Raw genomic sequence first — 18,800 nt, 5'->3', positions numbered from 1 at the left:
AATTTCACCTATGCTCTCTTCTATGTATTATTATGAGGAAGGGTGAATTGCTTTTTCTTTTCTTTTTTAAAACAGAGGCCTTCTGATTAGGGTAGGCAAGCCACCATCCACAGGGTAAAATTTGCTTCCTACAACAATGCTTGCCTTCTCACCCTTACAGCTTCATCTCTCCAGGGCTGGAAAGCATACATATAAGAGTATTCACAGACTGAATCTTTAAACCTTTAAAAAAAAATACATTCTAAAAATAGCATGGGGATATGGTTCAACATTTTTTCACAATAGCACAGGTATAAAATATGAAGGAAATGTCTTCTTCATCTACCTTAACCCTAGTCTAACTCCTCAAAAGGAGCCACCATGAACAGTTTCTGTTTTTAGTGCTTTTGATAAGTTATTATCATTGTAAATGAAAGGAGACAGAAATGTTCCACCTTGGTTGTGCCTCCACTTCTTAAATTGCCTCAACATCGTTAATTAATACCCTTAGACATCAGTTACTATCTTAACAATTAGTTAAGAGTGAGCTAAACCACTTAGGCTAGGTGCTGGGAGGGCTAGCAGGGAAGGCTAGAGAGGAAGGGGAACTCCAAGAGGGACGAGGGAAGGAGCTGCAGATAAATGTCTTTATTTTACTGCATGGCTTTGTCAGGTCATGTAGCTGCTCCCCCTATCCCACCCCCAGGTTTACAGGCATAGGAATAGCAGATCCTTGATGGGCAAGGGGAGGGCTTGCTTTTAGAGGCTCAGATATCTCACATTTGTCTTCATTCATTCAAAAACATTCATGCCTATAATAAATACTAGTAGTTCATTGCATCTTGCGGTAGATTGCATTAATGGCCCAATTTTTCACCCCTCCTTCTATCTACTCCCTTTGACGTATAACTTGGCAGTATACTTCTGTGAGCAAAGTGAAATCCCCATTCCTGGGCTTAGACATGTGTCTTGCTCTATTGACCAATGGGATATTAATAGACAAAGTGTAGGTATACTGGTCTTGCTTCCGCTTGTGCTTCTGCCATCACCATGAGAAAGATGAGACCAGAGACATAGGAGAAATCCATGGAGCAGAGCTGTTGCCCCAGAGCTGTTGAGAAATCCATGGGGCAACCAGCTCAGTTGCCCCAGCCAAAGTGCCGAGGCAGAGCCAGCCCAGTGGAGAGCAGTCAGGTCCAGCCAGGTCAGCTAGACCCTGCAGACAGATGAAAACCAAATGTTGATGGTGGTAGGCCATTGCCATTTTATAATTTTTGTTAGGCCACAGTTTTATGGCAATAGTAACTGATATAGCCCCGTATGATCTTCCACAAATAGTACAGAACATTGAAGAAGGCAGCAGGGAATACAACTGAGCCACAGCTCTCATGGAGCTCACATTCCAAAAGAGCACTTGACAGTTTACACACATATGTCACCCACTCAATCCTCCTAACCCTGTACATCAGTCCCATTTTTGAGATGAGGAAACTGAGGCTCAAGAAGGCTAAGTAATTTGCTAATGATAACAATCTAGTAAGTGCCAGAGCTGGGACTTGAACTCATATCTTCTGAATGCAAAAGCAATGCTCTTTCTACTATTCCATAGAAACCTCTGCCTTCCTCTGCTAAGGTCAGTACCTCTCATTGGAGTGATGGACCTGAGTTGGGTGGGAAGACTGATGGAAACCGCAAGTCTGACCCCAAAAGGACTGCTCTGTTATTGATCCAATGAGAAACAACTCTCATTTTTATCCCCTGAAATTGTTCCTCCTTTCAATTAAACCAATCTCTGTTTACAAGTATTTAGCGTGATTCTGGAAATTGCATTTTGAAATTATGCGCACAGAGAGAGAAGGCAGCCCACACAGTGAGTGATTTCCATTGGGTAATTGGCTGCTGGTTCTGGCTCTTTTAGAGCATAATGAGCTATTTCAAAGGAAACTGTTAGAAATGGCCTAAGTCTCCCAAGAAAGGCTTTTCTAGCGTCTAACATTAGGAAGTCTACTCAAATGCATGCTGACAAATTTTTCTTTTTGTTTTTCTCCTTTTTATAAGGACCCCCCAAGCTATTTTTCAAAGGTTAGAAGGGCTGTGGAAATATAGAACACTTCCAGATACTAGAGAAATCTCAGATTCCGATCAGAAGTTTAAAAAGCACACACTTCCTTCTCTCTCCTATAAGAAGATGTTTCGGCAGTCATGGTCTGCTCTGATGTTTCCAAGTTCAGCAAACACCAGGCTGCTTCTTTCGTCCTTAGGGTCACCTCATGATCCAAAATGGCTGCTGGAGACTCAGTCATTGCATCATATTCCAGCACCAGAAGGGGGAAGGGCTAGCTCCTCCCAGCTGAGTCAGTTACTTTTAAGGAAATTTGCCTGTAGTCCCACAAAACAATTCTACTTACATCTCACTGGCCAGACCAGACTCGTATGGCCATTTCTAGCAGAAAGAGGGGTTATCAGTACAGCTAAATATAGGGTTTTGTTACTTAAGAGGAAGAAAAGAATGGATACTGGGGCAGGAAACCAGTTTCTGCCTCAAAAGTAACAGTGGAGAGAGGAGAACCAAGATGGTGGCATAAGGTACAGACCTGTGCGTGCTGCCTCCCACAACAACATCGAGACTACCAACTATAAGACAAACAGCCATCACTCAGAACCATGGGAAAGCTGGCCCAATGGAAGCTCTACAACTGGAAGGAAAGAAAGAAGAGCATTGAGACTGAGTAGATTGTGCAGAGGCTCCAAGAACGGAGGGAACCACCGGCGCTTTTGCAGCCCAGCCCAGCAGAATGCAGATTTCAACTCCTCGCATACATAAGGGACACACTCAAGAAGCAGAATCAGGTTCGGAGGAAGCCGGAGCCGGACCCGGCTGGGCCAGCAATGTGGAACCGCTGCACCAGCAAATGCACAGGCAGGTCCACCAGAACCAGTCTCACATGGGACGCTGGGAGACGGCAGACAGGCAGTCTGTGCACTTGGTAGAAAACGAAATCCAAGCAAGCATACCACATATTCAGCCACCAGGAACGCCTGGGGATTTTGTCCAGCAAGGAGCCACCCAACAAAGGACAGAATGCCAAACTTCGTGTTGCTGAGACGGCTCCCGTGAGGCCGAGAGGCCCCTGTGAGGCCGAGACGGCCCCCGTGAGGCTGGGACGGCCCCCGTGAGGCTGAGACGGCCCCGGCGAGGTTGAATCGACCCCGGCGAGGTTGAAACAGCCCCAGTGAGGTTGAAACGGCCCCTGTGAGGCTGAGACGGCCCCTGTGAGGCTGGGACGGCCCCTGTGAGGCTGAGATGGCCCCTGTGAGACTGAGACGGCCCCTGGGAAGCTGAGAAAAATGCCACATGATCTCACTCATTTATGGATAACAAGGACCATTATAGACTGATGAACAAAAATGGATACAGAGGCAGAGCAGCATTGAGCAGACTGTCAAACTACTGTGGGAAGCCTGGGGAGGGTTGGGGGGGGTAGGAGATCAACTGAATGACTTGTATGCATGCATATGAGAATAACCAATGGACACAAGACACTGGGGGGTGGGGGAGGCCGGGGGTATGTCAAGGGGGGGAAAAAAGGAGACATGTGTAATACTCTTTGTAATACTTTAAGAAATAAAAACATATATATATATATATATATATATATATATATATATATAGTAACAGTGGAGAAATGTGGTCGTGTAGACTGAATGACAGCATAGTTGGTATAAAATTGATATTACCATTAAAGAGACCTGGCTAACATGTCAACATCATGGGGTGTAAATAGGCTTCCTCTTTTGCCCCATTCTCTTTCACGATGTTATCCGTGATTTGGTGAAAATATAAGAGCGCCTCTGTCTATCTCCGCTGATAGGCACGAACTAGAAAGGTTAGCTACTACATCGGAGACTAGAATTGGTATCCAGGAACTCTTACAAGACGAAGGGTCTGGGAGGAAATAACCAGAAAATATTTAACAGGAAAAAAATTATAAAACTCAATATTTAGATATAAAAAAACAAACTGCACAAGTGCAGGGTGAAAGAGAGCTGGCTTCGTTGCAGATTTAATCTCCACATGGTAAGAATGAGATGTGGCTATTAAAAGATATAATTGGGTCTGGCCTTTGACTGGAAGGCAAATGAAGCTACTATTTATAGAACACCTACAGTGTGCCACACCCTTTAATGGGTCCTAATAATGATTCTAGAAGGTAAGCATTGCTACCTCCTGTTTTGCAGAGAGACCAAGGAATGGCCCAACTTCACCCACCTGGGAAGGACAGTGCTCTGTTCTTAGCTCTCTGCATGATATGGCCCCTCTAGGGTCCGACTGGGAGGTCTGAGAAGCCCTGCTGTCTCCTGCTGGCCCTGCCTACAAGTACCTGTGTAGGGACTGCTCCTCAGGGAAGAATTGAACTGGCTCAGAGAGCACTTTAGCCAGGTAGTGTTAACAGCAATTAGTTCATGTGATTAAGCAATTAGCAGTCTTTGTCACTTAGCAGAGATTGGGGGCCCAGAGGAACCAAAGCATAACAGATAAGATATGAGGAGGAAAGTGGGAGGGAGGCACCCCAGGGAGTGGCACAGAGATTTGCAGAGAGAGAGTGAAATGCCTGTGAAGAGGAGAGGAATGGTAGACAGAGTGTGGAGCAGCACTGAGGAGCCTCAGTACCTCAGCAACATCCTTCAGGACAGATAAGGACATTCAGGCACAGGGTCAAATAAGAATTTCCCAGTTGGTGGGTTCCAACTGGCCGGTTCAGTGGAGCTCAGCTCTGACGGCACATCAGAATAACCTGGGAACTCTTACACATACCTGTGCCGAGGTCCAACTCCAGACCAGTTAAATCAGAAGATTGGGGAAAGGGGCCCAGGTATAGGTAAACGCTCCCAGGTGATTCTAATGTGAAAAGGGACCACTGCTCAGGCAGGATGTGCATCTCCATCACAGATGTCTCCGCGTTTGTGACTTTGGGGATGAAAGCACCTCCTCCTCAAAGGTTGAGAGTCCCAGGAGAGTGAAGGATCACAAATCCTGGAGCTGGTCAATCTGGGCTCTTCCTTCCTCCTTGGCCAGAGATTGAGTACCCCTGGATTCCATGCTCACTTCTAAACCCTCCCAGCTCCTACTTGGCCCCGAACACCCACTCCTCCGTGAGCTCTCTGCATTCGGGTGGGTCTGAAATATCTACTCTTGCGTGGATTATGCCCCAATTTCAAGAATGGGAGGCTTTCTCTGCTTCTCTTACTTTGCATAAATGCAACATCCTCATTGCATTTATTCTTTGCTGTTGTAAATCCCCCACCTGTGTCAAGCAAATCATAGAAGTTTGGCTAGACATAGTTCTTCCAGGTTTACCCCCAAAGATTCTAACTTCAAAAGTCCAGGTAGGCTCGGGAATCTGTATTGCTAAAAATATTGCCCACTTTAGCCAGGTTTGCCCTTTGACTTATACACTGTGGTATAAAATATTAAGGAAAAACCCTTCTTAGAGTACTGTGGTCTTATGCAATGGTGTGTGTATGTTTTGGTTGCAGGAGGGGTGGAGGGGTTGTTTAATTGTGTTACACAAGAATCACCAGACATTTGATTTCTGCTCCAAGAGGAGGGAAAGTTGAGGAAATTAATTCTGATTTTATACCCCAAATAAGAAGTGACTGTTTCCACCAAAAGAAATGTAAAATTCTCCTTTTATCTTCACAGTGTAAAGAATGCTGATTGCAGCAGGGAATAAAAAGAGAATACAGACACAGAGCAAGGGAGAGCGAGGGAGAGAGGTGAGCTGTGGGCAACCCGCATTTTGTAGGTTTTTAGAAAGACCAACTTTTGAAGAAATTAGCTGACAGAATGTAAGTTGAAACTAAAGATTTTGTGCAAATGAAACAAGAAAGATCTACTCCAACTTCGATCTCTATGAGATAATAGTGTCATAGGGCATATGAAAGATATGGTATACATAGCTGTATGAAGATAAACACAGTAAAATATTTATTTCTAGAATGTGAGCTCAGTGATTGTTTTTGTATAAAATCTCAAAATTAAAAAAAACAAAATACACACACACCCCCAGGCACTGATTATGAATATGCAGATGAAGGGATCTACCTCACTGTAGCTGTTGGGAAAGTAGGAAAGCAGCAGCCCTTCCAGACCGTGTTCCCAACAGGGCTTGTTCTATATGGGCCTGCTACATGTTAGGTGCATGAAGCAAATGTTTTATCTAAAAATTGATCAAGTGCGTTGAATGGCATGTAGCCACTATTTATCCATGTGTTTCTGTCAGGAGAATCTTCTTAAACTGGAAGTTCCTTGAAGGCAGGAACTATGCTCAACTCAGGCTTCTCTCTGGTCCAGTGCATCACCTGGATGGTACTCAGGATTAGAAAAATGTCATCTCACCAGCAGCCACTGGTTTATGCCTAGAGTTCAAGCAGCCCTTCTCTACTTCACCCAGATCTCCATTGTGGGTGGTAATCTTCTTCCTCTTCACTTGAAATGCTTTATGAGAAGTGGAAGATTAAACAAACACAGCCATTGGGAGAAAAAAAGCCTAGGGTAAAAATTGGATTGACCTGCATTCCTTTGTGTTGGGTAGCTTATTCTCCATATCCCATAAGAGTTGAATCTTGGCTGATTATTGCTCTGGGAAGATTATGATCAAGAGTAGTTATGTTTAGCCTGGCCGGCGTGGTTCAATGGTTAAGCACCAACCTATGAACTTGGAGGTCATGGTTCGATTCCTGGTCAAGGTATATGCCCAAGGTATATGCAGGCTCAATCCCCAGTGTGAGGAGTGCAGGAGGCAGCTGATCGATGATTCTCTCTCATCATTGATGTTTTTATCTCTCTCTCCTTCTCCCTTCCTCTCTGAAGTCAATAAAGAGTAGTTATATTTGAAGGCACAAACATCCAAACGAACATTTTGTTCATTGCATATAGACACCCAGAGGGAATCTGAGGGAAAGGGAAGCCAGGAGACACAGACCCATAGAGGGCTGAGGCCTGCCGCATATGGGATCTGAATCCTTGATGTGAGGGTGGTGGTGGTGTTATATGATATTCCTAAATTTAAGTGCTGAGCATGCCAATTTCTATGCTCTTTGCTGACTTTTGTGACCAGAGCCCCGTGGAAAGCAATCAGAACCATACAAAGCTGGCTTTTCCCAAGCTGGGATCAGCCCCTTGGAGCTCTTGTTAAAGTATTTAGATTCGCTCAGAAGTTTTTTATCACAGAGAGATGTGACTGCAGAGGATGTTTGCATCTGTTTTGGAGTTCCACATGCAGGGACTTGAGGTCCCCGTAATTGATTTCCCTTCCTCCCTGGCACTTGGGGAGGCCCAACACTCTGGAGAGGTCCTTGAACCTTTTCTCTCAATGACAATCTATTGGTTTTCTCAGAAGAGGCCTTGAACCTCCAAGTTTCTGGCTTCTTCCCTCCAGAGCCCTTGTAAGGTCCTGCTGCTTAATGCACTGTCCTTCATTATGGGCTTTCTGAGGATAGGTAGAGTCTGATCTCCATGACGACTGTCTTGCAGCCCTTGGCATCTGTCCTTGGAAATCCTCCTCCTCCCTCAGCCACCTCAGGTCGTGTGCAAAAGCCCCAGTGTGAAGTCAGAGTGATCTGAGGGAAACATGGGTGCAGTGAAGGAAGCTGCTTTTGTAGGAAGGGCCTGGGACACTAGGCCTGAGCTGGGGTGACATTTGCCCTTATATTTGTGACTGTGGGATGTCATGAACATCCAGGGTGGACAAGGCGGTTCCATAAAGAGCCTCCCAGGTGACATTTTAGAGGAGGAGACACCTGAGACAATACATTTGATGGCAGAAATCATTTGAAACATGTACCTAGATCAGATACTTCTGAATTCAGTCGGGGTGTGTTCTTAATCTGAGGAAGAATCAACAGGGGTCCATGATAGAATGAGTTTGTGTAGTCTATAAAACCTCTTAAGTAATAGTTAAAATTGTGTGGGGTCTATAACTTTTATCAGAATCTCAAAGAGGTATTTGGCACAGGAGAAGTTAAGAAGCACTTAATCAGTGACTTGTACTGTTGGCATGCCTACCCAGCCCCCTAGCAAGCAGGAGACTTCTGGGAAAGCAGAAATAGCTCCTCATCGGGGTGATATCAGCACTAGGACTATTGCCCAGCACTAATTTATTAAAAGTCTACCCCCAATGGGAAAGCCTTCCTAAGCAAGGCAGAAAACCCAGAAACCATAAAAGAAAATATGGACAGATTTATTATATAAAACAGAAAGGTTTTTATACAGAAAAACACAAACAAAATTAAAATCAAATTATATTCATAAAAATATTTATAATTACATAATAAAAAGTTAAGATTTTAATATACAAAAAAAGTTTAAAAATTAGGAAAAGACTTAGAGTTCATTTCTAGATGAGGAGATTCAAATAGCTAATATATATTGCAGAACAAACTTCCTTAGTTATCAGATATATACAGTCTAAAACAGACAAATTTTTACCCATTAGATTGGGAAAATTAAGATCAATAATGTCTAGTCATTGACTATTGTGGGAATATAAACTGGTATAATATTTTCAAAGAAAAACTGGACAGTTCCTAATTACATTTAAAATGCATATATTTTTTAAAAATTTTATTAAATTTTTTGGGGTGTATTGGTTAATAAAATACAGGTTTCAAGTGTACAACTCTGTAAATACATCATCAGTATATTACATCATGAGCTCACCACCCAAAGTCAGTTCTCCTTCCATCACCATTTATCCCCACTTTGATCCAGAAATTTCACTTCTTTCCCAGAGAAGTTTATTTCCCAGAGAAGTCTTGTGTGTATAGTGTTTACTGAATCAATAAGAAAAATCTGATAGCAACATAAATAGAAATTAATAGAAAAATTATTCATAATATATAATGGTTGAGCCATACTGTGGGATACTATGCAGCCGTTAATAAAGAATGATGTCTCTATGTATTAACATGGAAAAGTTCCATATGGTGGTGTTGTGCTTAAAGAAAAGAAATGTATGCCATAGTGTAATTCTATTTTTATCTTTATTATAAACTACAAAACACTGTGTAATAGTATATGCATAAGTATATGCATGTGTGCCCATGGACACACATTTCCTCTAGACATAGCCAAAATTCTGGAAAAATACGTATTTATCTATTACATTTATCTACATAATTTATCTATTAAATTTATCTCCCTGTGATGTTGGGAGTCACTTTTAAAATGTTTTCAGTGTGTCGTTGAATTTTTCAACCTCGATATACTACTTTTGTAATTATTAAAAAAAAAACTCTCCTAAGAATTGTGTCCATCCCAACTCACTTATAATATGGTTCAGATAAATGCTGTCTCTACCCAGTTTTGAGGTCCTGGCTAAAGGCTGGTGAGTTCTCCTTCTGTAGCAGCCAATTAATTCTACACCCCCAACCACCTCCCCGTTGGGCCTCTCACACTCCGAGTCACTATACACTTGCCCCAATCTCCCCAGGGCCTGAGGCCCAGAGCCTGGCGAAATTATACAAACTAACCAATTCTGCCTTATATGTTCCTTCCCACAGAAAACACAATAAAGGCTCATGTCCACTGTTCTACTTTCTCTCTGCCTTGTGGCCGACCCTGGTGCTGGTCCGAGTAGTCCTGCATGGTGTTCTTCCCAGAAAACTGTGAGTACAACTAACTGTAAAACTCTTTCTAGCTTCTCCCTCTCGATCTGCCCCTGGCATCACCATATCTCACTAAGGTAAAATGGTTGAAACTAGTAAAACATGTTAGCTGTGCTTGCAAGGAACACCACATGGGTAGAGGCCAGTGAGATAGCATTAACTCCGGAGCTACCCCGATTTTACCTGCCTTTGCCTGGCATCTCTTCTTGGCTTCCACACTACTGACCTCTGCATAAATTCTGGTGCCTCTTCCCCCAGTGCCCACACCTGTTGCACCCTGGCTCCATTCCCCAGCTCTGACGTGGCCTCTCCCACCTGGCTCAGCATCTCAGTGGAGCGGTCATTGGCTGATGACCTTCTCCTCCCACCCCCCTGCCCCAAACGTGGCCCAGCATCACGGGCAGTCCTCTAGTCAACATGGCCAATGAAGCACAGAGACAGACAAAACTCCAGGCTTTTAGACCTGGAGTGGGCTGAAGTCGGGGTCAGAAAGCAGGCAGATGGATTGTCAGGAGTGTGGAAACCTGGGAAACTAGCAATTACCAGCAAGCTCTCCAAAGCTAGTCCCGTAAGCAGAAACAGGAGGAGCACGTATGGCTACTGGAGCTGAGGCAAGCAGGCTGTTAGGAACCAGATGGACACATTGAGGTGCAAAGTGAGGTAGGAGCCAAAAGAGTGGGTTGATAGCGAGCAACCAGCACACCCAGAAGAGGCAGCATGGGTAATAAAGAGTGACTTCAAAAGGCCTGGGGTAAGTTTTGACTCTGCTGATTCTGTGCTACCTGCATGGACACAGGCACTTAAACCTCTTGAGCCCCAACCTCTTCCTACTTACGTGTTTCTGCTCTGGCCCTTCTAAGGCCCTCTGAGCAGAAGAACGCGGAATGTGGCAGTAGTTGGCTAGAGGTGGGGAGAACCTAAGATGATCTTGGTACTTGGATGGATATCACTTCTATTCCCTTCATCTCTCCTCATGTTGCAGCTCTGGCCTCCACAGACCCTCAAATTCCATGCCCTGCCCCAAACATCCTCCACATATGTACCAACTTTCCTCTCACCCCTAGTTCGGGCTGCTAAGTTAAGATCAACATGCCCGTGTCTAAAATCTTGAGCCGAGACATGAACTCCCAAAGCTACCTCTGCAACCCCCTCTGGTTCACCAATTCCTCAGCAATCTCAAACAATTTCCATTATTGGCAGACATGGTGTTTCCTTGTTGTGTGCCACTTTCATACAACTGGAATTTGTAAACAAGAAAAATGCAGCTGTTACTCAGCACAAACTGGGCTTTTATGTCACTTCACAGGCAGGTGACTGGCTATGGAATGCCACGCACCTCCTTATCACGGCTTGCGTGCTGGGGTCTCTGTTCATGTTATGCATTGTGTATCTCAGAATTTTCCAGGATGTAGTGGAGAGTCATGTTGCTTGCTCTCAGAATTATGCAAAAAGCTATTCTTTTTTCTTGAGCAAGAAATCATAGGCACTGTGGAACCCTTTTGACTCAGGCAGAGCTATGGGGTGAGTTTTCCACAAAAGGCAGAAGGAATGAATTGACATTGACTTCATTAACTAGCCCTCCCAAAAGGACCGGGAGCTCCCTGCTTCCAGCCAAGTGTGAGAGCCATTCTGAGGCAGCAAGCCTTTAAAAGCGCACAGTGGACCTCCATCCCATTGTGTATTGGCTGAGAGAGCTGCAATCATTAGTAGCCTATTTTTTTCAATTAAAATAATTAAGCCACTGTAAGTGTTCAGGAGAGAGTTAGAATTGGCAGCCTGGGAGAGCTGAGCCCTCTATTTGTCATCAGTGGGTTCCAGAAGGAACTGAAGCTGTGCAAGCATTTTGGGACCAGTCCTTGTCTTGGCCTGACCTCCTGCTAAGGGTGAATAGGGGTCGTCTATGTCTTCATTGTCCCGCCATTTGGAGTACCTTGAGGGTGCTCTGTGCTACTTGCAGGCCTCAGGTCCCTTATCAGTGGAAGCTCACAGATTTGCCTCCAAATTTATCAGACAACCACTGTAGCTGCAAGTTCAGCCTGTGGGTGTTAAGTGATTCTGCTCATTTCCTCTCTTAACTGTTATGATTCAGGATGTAATAGAAGGAAGGAAGAGGAGGATGAGGAGGGGACATGCAGCAGACTAGAGTGCTTTAGGGGAGGACCTTCCAGGATGATGGCAAAGCGTGGCAGCTTCTGAAGGGAAGGCCTCCTCATCTCTGCCAGGGAACTTCCAGCTTCTACCACTCAGGGGAGTAGTATTTCTGCCCCCAAAGTAGGCACTGGAGGGCTGCATTGCCCCATGGGGGTCCAGCAGGTCCTCCTCTCCCCCCACATCTGACAGTGCTCTGCCGTGGAAATGCAGTGTGGCGTTTTTGTCCTACAAACATCATTAACAATCAGGCTCATTACTCATGCCTAGCTTTGCCATATTAGCCTGTAATCAGATGTTCAGAGTCCTGATTGGACCCACTTCTAACTTTCCCTGACCTCTGAATTGCTTACCCTTATGGATACTAAGGTTCAAAGGACCTTTCTCTGAAGACCTCAGATCTTCCTCTTGTACCTCTTCTTTGGGGGATTGGGTGGGCGCAGCAAACCAATGGCCAAGGAGGAATGGAAGGGTTGACTGGGTGAGCAGTGTAGAAGACACTAATGATCAGGACTGGGCTAGTCAGAACCAGGTTCTTGGGCAAAGTGTGAAGGACCGTATCTAAGAATTGGCAGACTCTGTTCAAAATGAATAGAGATGGTGGTGATGCCATCTCGCTCATTTGAAGAGAACTCTGAACTGGTTACACAGTCTCAAATCTGTGTAATGCCAGAATGTGGGCAAGAGATCGACCCAGAAATGGGAAACGAGTAAATTGAAGAAAGAGAAAAAACTTAAAGGCTGCACCAATGAAGAAAGCGCATTTCAGCAAAGGTTACCTCCCACTTTCCTTTTGACTTTCAACATGAAATTGAAAAGTGACCCTTAACAACACAGCAAGAGTTAAAATACATAAGTGTATGTGTGTATTTTAACTAGGAAAAAATATCCAATAACTTTTATTAAACACCAACAATAATACTCATGTTGAAAACAAGACATTGTCCTACTCAAAATGAACGCAGTGATGGGTCCATAGTAAGCAATCGATAAGGACGTGTTGATTGATTGAAAATAAATCACAAGGTAAAAATACAAATTAGGAGTCTGTGCCTCTGCTGCCCATTCTCTCCACAGACTAATGAGTTGTTTACTTGGTGATGGCTCCCTAGGGGTTGTTAGCATAAAATGGTTTTTCTTGAGCCTGGGCATGTGCTAATCAGTGTTAGAGATTATTCTGTAGCTCAAGTGGTGGCAGTACAGAGACAAGATGGCAGGCACGGAACTTTAATTCTTTTCATTTAAAGAGGGTTTTGATTTAATTCATCAGCCCCTTCAGCAAAGAATTCTATGATTGGAACTTCAGTAAGTTAAGGAAAGCGGAACACTTGGGGCAAGTCATGTGTTTAAGGGGCAAAGAAAAAGGCACTTCTGGGTTGGGAATTTCAAATCACACAGTCTAGTCTAGAAGCAGGAACCATGAACACTGGTGCTGAATGTAGCTGGTGCATGGTGATCATAGTACATACGTATTGCCAATAACAGCAACTATCATAATGGGCATTTATTGTTTTTGCTTTCAAGGGTCCATTTCTCCTTCAGTTTGAAAGTGACTGAACAGATTGCTTTGGAGGGGGTGATGTTTCTCTTCTTACATCCAATATTAAAGTGAAGGCTTTAGTAGCCATAACGAAGAGACTCCAAAATGTATTGTCTCAAAGAGAATAGAAGGTATTTCTCTCTCTTATAACAATCCAGAGCCAGTAGATGGGCTCTGCTCCACACAGTCATCAGGAGACCTAGGCTAGTGGGGCAGCTCTGCCATCCTCAGTGCATGGTTTCCAAGGTTACCCCAGTCTTTGCCATTTCCACCCAGCAGGAGGAAAGGAAGCATGGAGGAGTGCCAGCCCTATAAGTGTCTACTTAGCACTTGGAGTTATATTCCTTTGGTGAAAACTTGGCCACCTGATTATAATCGGCTGCAAGGGAGACTGGGACTTGTAGTTTCTAGCCAGGTCCTATGTGTTCCAGCCATACCCTAGTGACAAGGTGAGCAGATGGTCTAAGCCAGTGGTTCTCAACCTTCTGGCCCTTTAAATACAGTTCCTCATGTTGTGACCCAACCATAAAATTATTTTCGTTGCTACTTCATAACTGTAATGTTGCTACTCTTATGAATCGTAATGTAAATATCTGATATGCAGGATGGTCTTAGGCGACCCCTGTGAAAGGGTCGTTCGACCGCCAAAGGGGTCGCGACCCACAGGTTGAGAACCGCTGATCTAAACTAAGGACATTCTTCCTCAAACAGTCTCACTAAAAATTTGAATCTTGAGCAAATGGCAAAAAGACTGAAAATGGTTGGCGCTGATTCATCCCCATGGCAGCTTCCTAAAGAAATCCTCTATTGATTTCTGCCACCTAGACTCCTGGAACTTCCTTAATTCTGAAAGGGCGAGGGCTAGGTTGCCCCAGGGTAGGGGCTACGTCCTACTCTGCTAGCCACACCCAGGCGGCAGAGCACAGTTCTTTCTCCTCCCCTTACTCCAACCCCCCCCCTATATAACCGGTCCTGAGACGCGGTTGGCGCGCTCAGCCATTTGGTTTGCTTTGGTGTCGGTGTGGATGGGGAGCCCAAGTTAACTTGAAATACAGATTCTTATGCTTTTGCATCGAATTGGCCTCCTGATGTGGTTTCTTGGGAATCTTGAAATCTGGGCACAACAAATTCCTACCTGGGTTTTTCACCTTTCCCTATGGCATGGCTATAAGTACCATCTCTGCTTAAGCTAACCAAAGTTAGTGTTCATTACTTTCAAGAAAGATCCAACTAATATAGTTACCTTTTAGTAACTGCCTACAGCTTATCTCAATAACTAAGATTTCTTGCATATCTACCGTGTGCCAGACAATGTTCTAGAATCTAGACACTAGGATAAATCAATGTACCAAGCAGACAACAACCATACCTTAGCGAGCTGTCCTTCACAGCCACCCCTTCTGATTTCCAGCCAGCAAAACTGGTTTGCCGGGTTCCCTCCTCTCAGTTTCTTTAGTGCGGATCTGACTGAAACTCCAGGTCAGACGGACCGGCAATTTCCCCCACGGCTGAATGTGTGGTCCGGAGATGATCTATGCCACTTGTGCTTTCCCTGGGCTTCTCATTTTTATTTCGCTTTGTTTTTATGTTAATTAGTTGCCAGTGCATCTTGCAAGTAGGTTATGCCCAGGCAGGGATTTGACTATCACTCTGCAGCTCAGACAACTCCACCAGCTCTAGGTAATTTTGGAGACAAGTCGGAATTTGCATATTAGCAGGCATCCGTATACTGCTTGGCCTTGAACCCAAATGAGAATTCCATCTCCCTCCAGGCGATTATTGAGCACACCCAAAGCTGGCTAGCACATTCCAAAACGGAGGCCTTCATTAAGGTCTCCCCTTTCCCTCATTGTCATGCAAATAGCCTGAATCAAGGAATCTAAAAATGCTAGAGAGGTGACAGGAGAGCAACTTAAATAAGTGACAAGTCAGTGTTCAGGACATCCCTTGATTAGTTGGGAGTTATAGCAAAACATTACAGGCTTCAGCCAATGGGAACTTGCTGACACCAAATTACCTTTGAATACCCTCCAGTAATGTGAGAAACTCCCTCTTGCGACTTCTGTCAGTTCTCTGTGGGTTGTTTTTTTAACTTCCTACTTTTCCTTGGGGACTGGAGATGGGCCAGGAGAAGAGGTGGGACTTGGAAGATGTTAGCTACAAATATTCAAGCTAATTAGCGGAGCACTGGGGGCCAGCCTGCAGTGTGGGCGGCGAGGCTGTATGGGAGCCGGGGGACCTGTGCACTTGGTTAATAGCAGCCTAACTGTTTCATTCCTAAAGGTATGTGATGGGAAGATGGCATGAATAATTCAGTGGGCACGAGGTCCTGAACCCAGATTGTCTCTCATAAAGGGGAAGGCCGGGAAGTTTCAAGCCTATCAGAGCTAAATCTCTCTCTTCAGAGCTTCCTTGCTAAGTGCTGTGTAGGTGTGGAAAGCCTTATTACCATGTAATTTTGTTGGGAGTCGACTTCCAAGTACCTGCTTTACTTTATATTCACATACACAGGAAAAGATCAACTGCATTTTTTTCCCTAACAATAGCCAGTTTGACTCTAATTATTGTAAAATACGGAATTTTAAGGCATAGCGCCCACGTGACTCCCCACGTCGCTCCCCTCCATACGTGAATATCTTATTTATTGCCTTCCTCATAATGAACTTCGAGATAAACAACAGAAAAAGTCATTTTTTTGACAATGCTGAACCTTTGAATAGAGAAAATCACACAGTTGAACACGGAGCGCAGTCCTGTGTGGTAAGTGGTATCCATGGCAACCAATAGATTTTATGCTAAGTCTGGCCTTTAAAAACATTTCACGTTTACCACTGAGAAAAAGATGGCCTTGATTTAAAAATGATACAACAAGTACCTCGAATGGGCATGCTTTCTGCTCTGGGCTGCAAACACAATTAAGAGGCATCTCCTGGCACCGAACCACCTCAGTAGTATCCATGTCATCCTTGAGCAACATCACGGGCAGCCTGAACACCAGAAAGAGGTTGGACGTTTTGTATTCTGCTGCAGGGGCTGAGACAGTTTGTTTTTCGCTTGTTCTCCTTGTATTTAACACCAGGAGTAAAAAATAGGGAGTAAAAATAGCACTGCTGGCCTCTTATCTCCGTCTGTGATCATGGTGACAGTGAAAATATTATGGCCTGCTTATCTTGGGAGCAGCTCCAATCACACCCGCTTATTATAACTTGAAATAATGGATGGAGAAATACCTACCATACCAGCTTCAGACTGAGCACTCTAAATTAGTCTCTGCTCCCATTAGAAAGTTGGGTGCCGAAAATGGAATACAGTTGTGGAGAAGAGAGGATGTTGCATTAATGGTATACTTAAATGAAACAAGAAAGGGCAAGCCCCTTTCTTCTTTAAAAAGAAAAGGACAGAGATGTGATTAATGATTCATCAAAGGAAGGAAACACAATTAATGTCTTTGGGAGGAGTTTGTTTTGCTCACTGTCTGCAAGTACTTCAATAGCTTCCTTAAAATGGTACTTCTGTTTCCTTTTGGGAGATGGGTTATCCTTTATTATTCAAAATGGGATTATCTTGGTCATCTCAAGAGTTAGAGAAACCTCAATATGCTTCTTCTGGAGGTGTGTTCAGCTGCGGAGTGCTTTTGCAGTTCAGCGGTATTATGGGCTGAATTGTGCCCCACCCCTCAGAAAAAATTCACATGTTGAAGCCCTAGGCACCAGGACCTCAGAATGTGTCTATTTGGAGATAAGGCCTTTAAATAAATGATTAAGTTAAATGAGGCTGTTAGCATGGGCTCTAATCCAATCTGACTGGTGGTCTTATATGAAGAGAGAGAGAAAGAGAGAGAGAGAGAGAGAGAGAGAGAGAGAGAGAGAGAGAGAGAGAGAAAGGAGAGAGAGAGAGACATGGGGAGGGAGGAGGGAGGGATTTGTGCATGGAAGGAAGGGCAGATGAATATACAATGAGAAGGTAGTCATTTGCAACCCAAGGAGAGAGGCCTCAGAAAGAACCAAACCTGCTAACCCCTTGATCTTGGATTTCCAACCTCTAAAACTGCAAGAAAATGAATTTCTGCTTGTCAGACACCCAGGCTGTGATATTTTGTTTATGACAGCCCTAGCAAACTAGTACAACTGGGGTGGGCGTGGGCATGCTTTTACAAAAAGGACAGCTTCTCAGAAAGTGTGTTAATCAGTACATTGGGGAAGAAAGTCAGGGTTGAAGAAAGCAGCAGCTATACCCTAAGTGGGTTTATTGATGGGGGGTGTATTTCATAAATACTCCTCCTGCCTCCTCTGACTCACCCCTCCATATTTGTCAGTAGCAAACAGAACAGTTTTGTGACACCTCACTATTGGCTTTAATGAATCATGGATCATTTCTTAGTCATCTACCTAAGAACAAAAGCTTACACTGCCTTCATACTGCCAAATATCTGAGAAGTGACGTAGACCCACGCCAGAAAGGAGTGTTAGGGGAGGGCTGCACTTGCTTCCTGACATTCATAAGCTTGGCTTGACACCTAGGCCTCAAGCCCGGGACCACGCATCAGTCACCTGCCCACAGGCACGGGCCATTCATCTTTCTGAGATAATTTTCTTCTTTCGGCCTACAGAGAGCTCTGGGCTATCCTTGGCCAGGGAAAGCATGTTGACTGTTTCATACACTGAAACATAAATCACTCTCTCTAGGCCTTGTTAACTTCTACTTATAAAATCTTTTAATGTAGAACTGTCAGGACCCCATGAACATAATGGGTGGTGACAGGTTTAGGATTAAAATCTTCTCAGGTAGTTAGGATGGTAAGTTAGGTTATAAATTGCGTTTAAAGAGCTGAAGCATGAACTATGAGCGTCATATGCTTAGTCCAAATGGACACCAATGAGGCAGCTGGGACAAGTATATGCTAGTAATTCATCTTAATTATTTGTCAGCAAAGCCATCATAATAAGAGATGTCTTTCATTTTTATTAAAATGACCCTTCATAATCTCTAAAGGGTCTTGTTTGAAAAGCACCATTGAAAGGGAGAATTTGAGTTTTCTGGGGTTTGGGATTTTATGTTTCAAACAAGGAGACCTGAATCAGAAAAATATACCAATGGATATAAAGATAGAGCTCAAGTCTCCAATTAGAGGCACATCCGTAATTCTCTCAGATGACCTCTTTTGCTGCAGTGCCAGGGCATCAATGGGCTCATAATTTCTCTCAAGACTTCTCAGGGCTCAGTAGACAGGGATGACTATTTACTTACAGGGAAGTGAGGCTTTGAGGAAGGACCAGAATCCATCACTACAACCTATAGAGGGGGCATGGTTTGTGTAATATTGAAGTTCAAGGGTAGGCAAAGCAAATAGCAACTACCTCCAGCTATAGAGAAACAGTTTTCTCAGGGTGGCTAAAAAAGGATGGATGGCTATAATGGGAATGCAATTTGAATGAGAATCTGGGCAAGAACCAGGTGAACGGGG

This window comes from Myotis lucifugus, unplaced genomic scaffold, assembly GCF_000147115.1.
Source record: "Myotis lucifugus unplaced genomic scaffold, Myoluc2.0 scaffold_1, whole genome shotgun sequence".
Classification (NCBI taxonomy): domain Eukaryota; kingdom Metazoa; phylum Chordata; class Mammalia; order Chiroptera; family Vespertilionidae; genus Myotis; species Myotis lucifugus.
Note: the sequence above shows the minus strand (reverse complement) of the source record.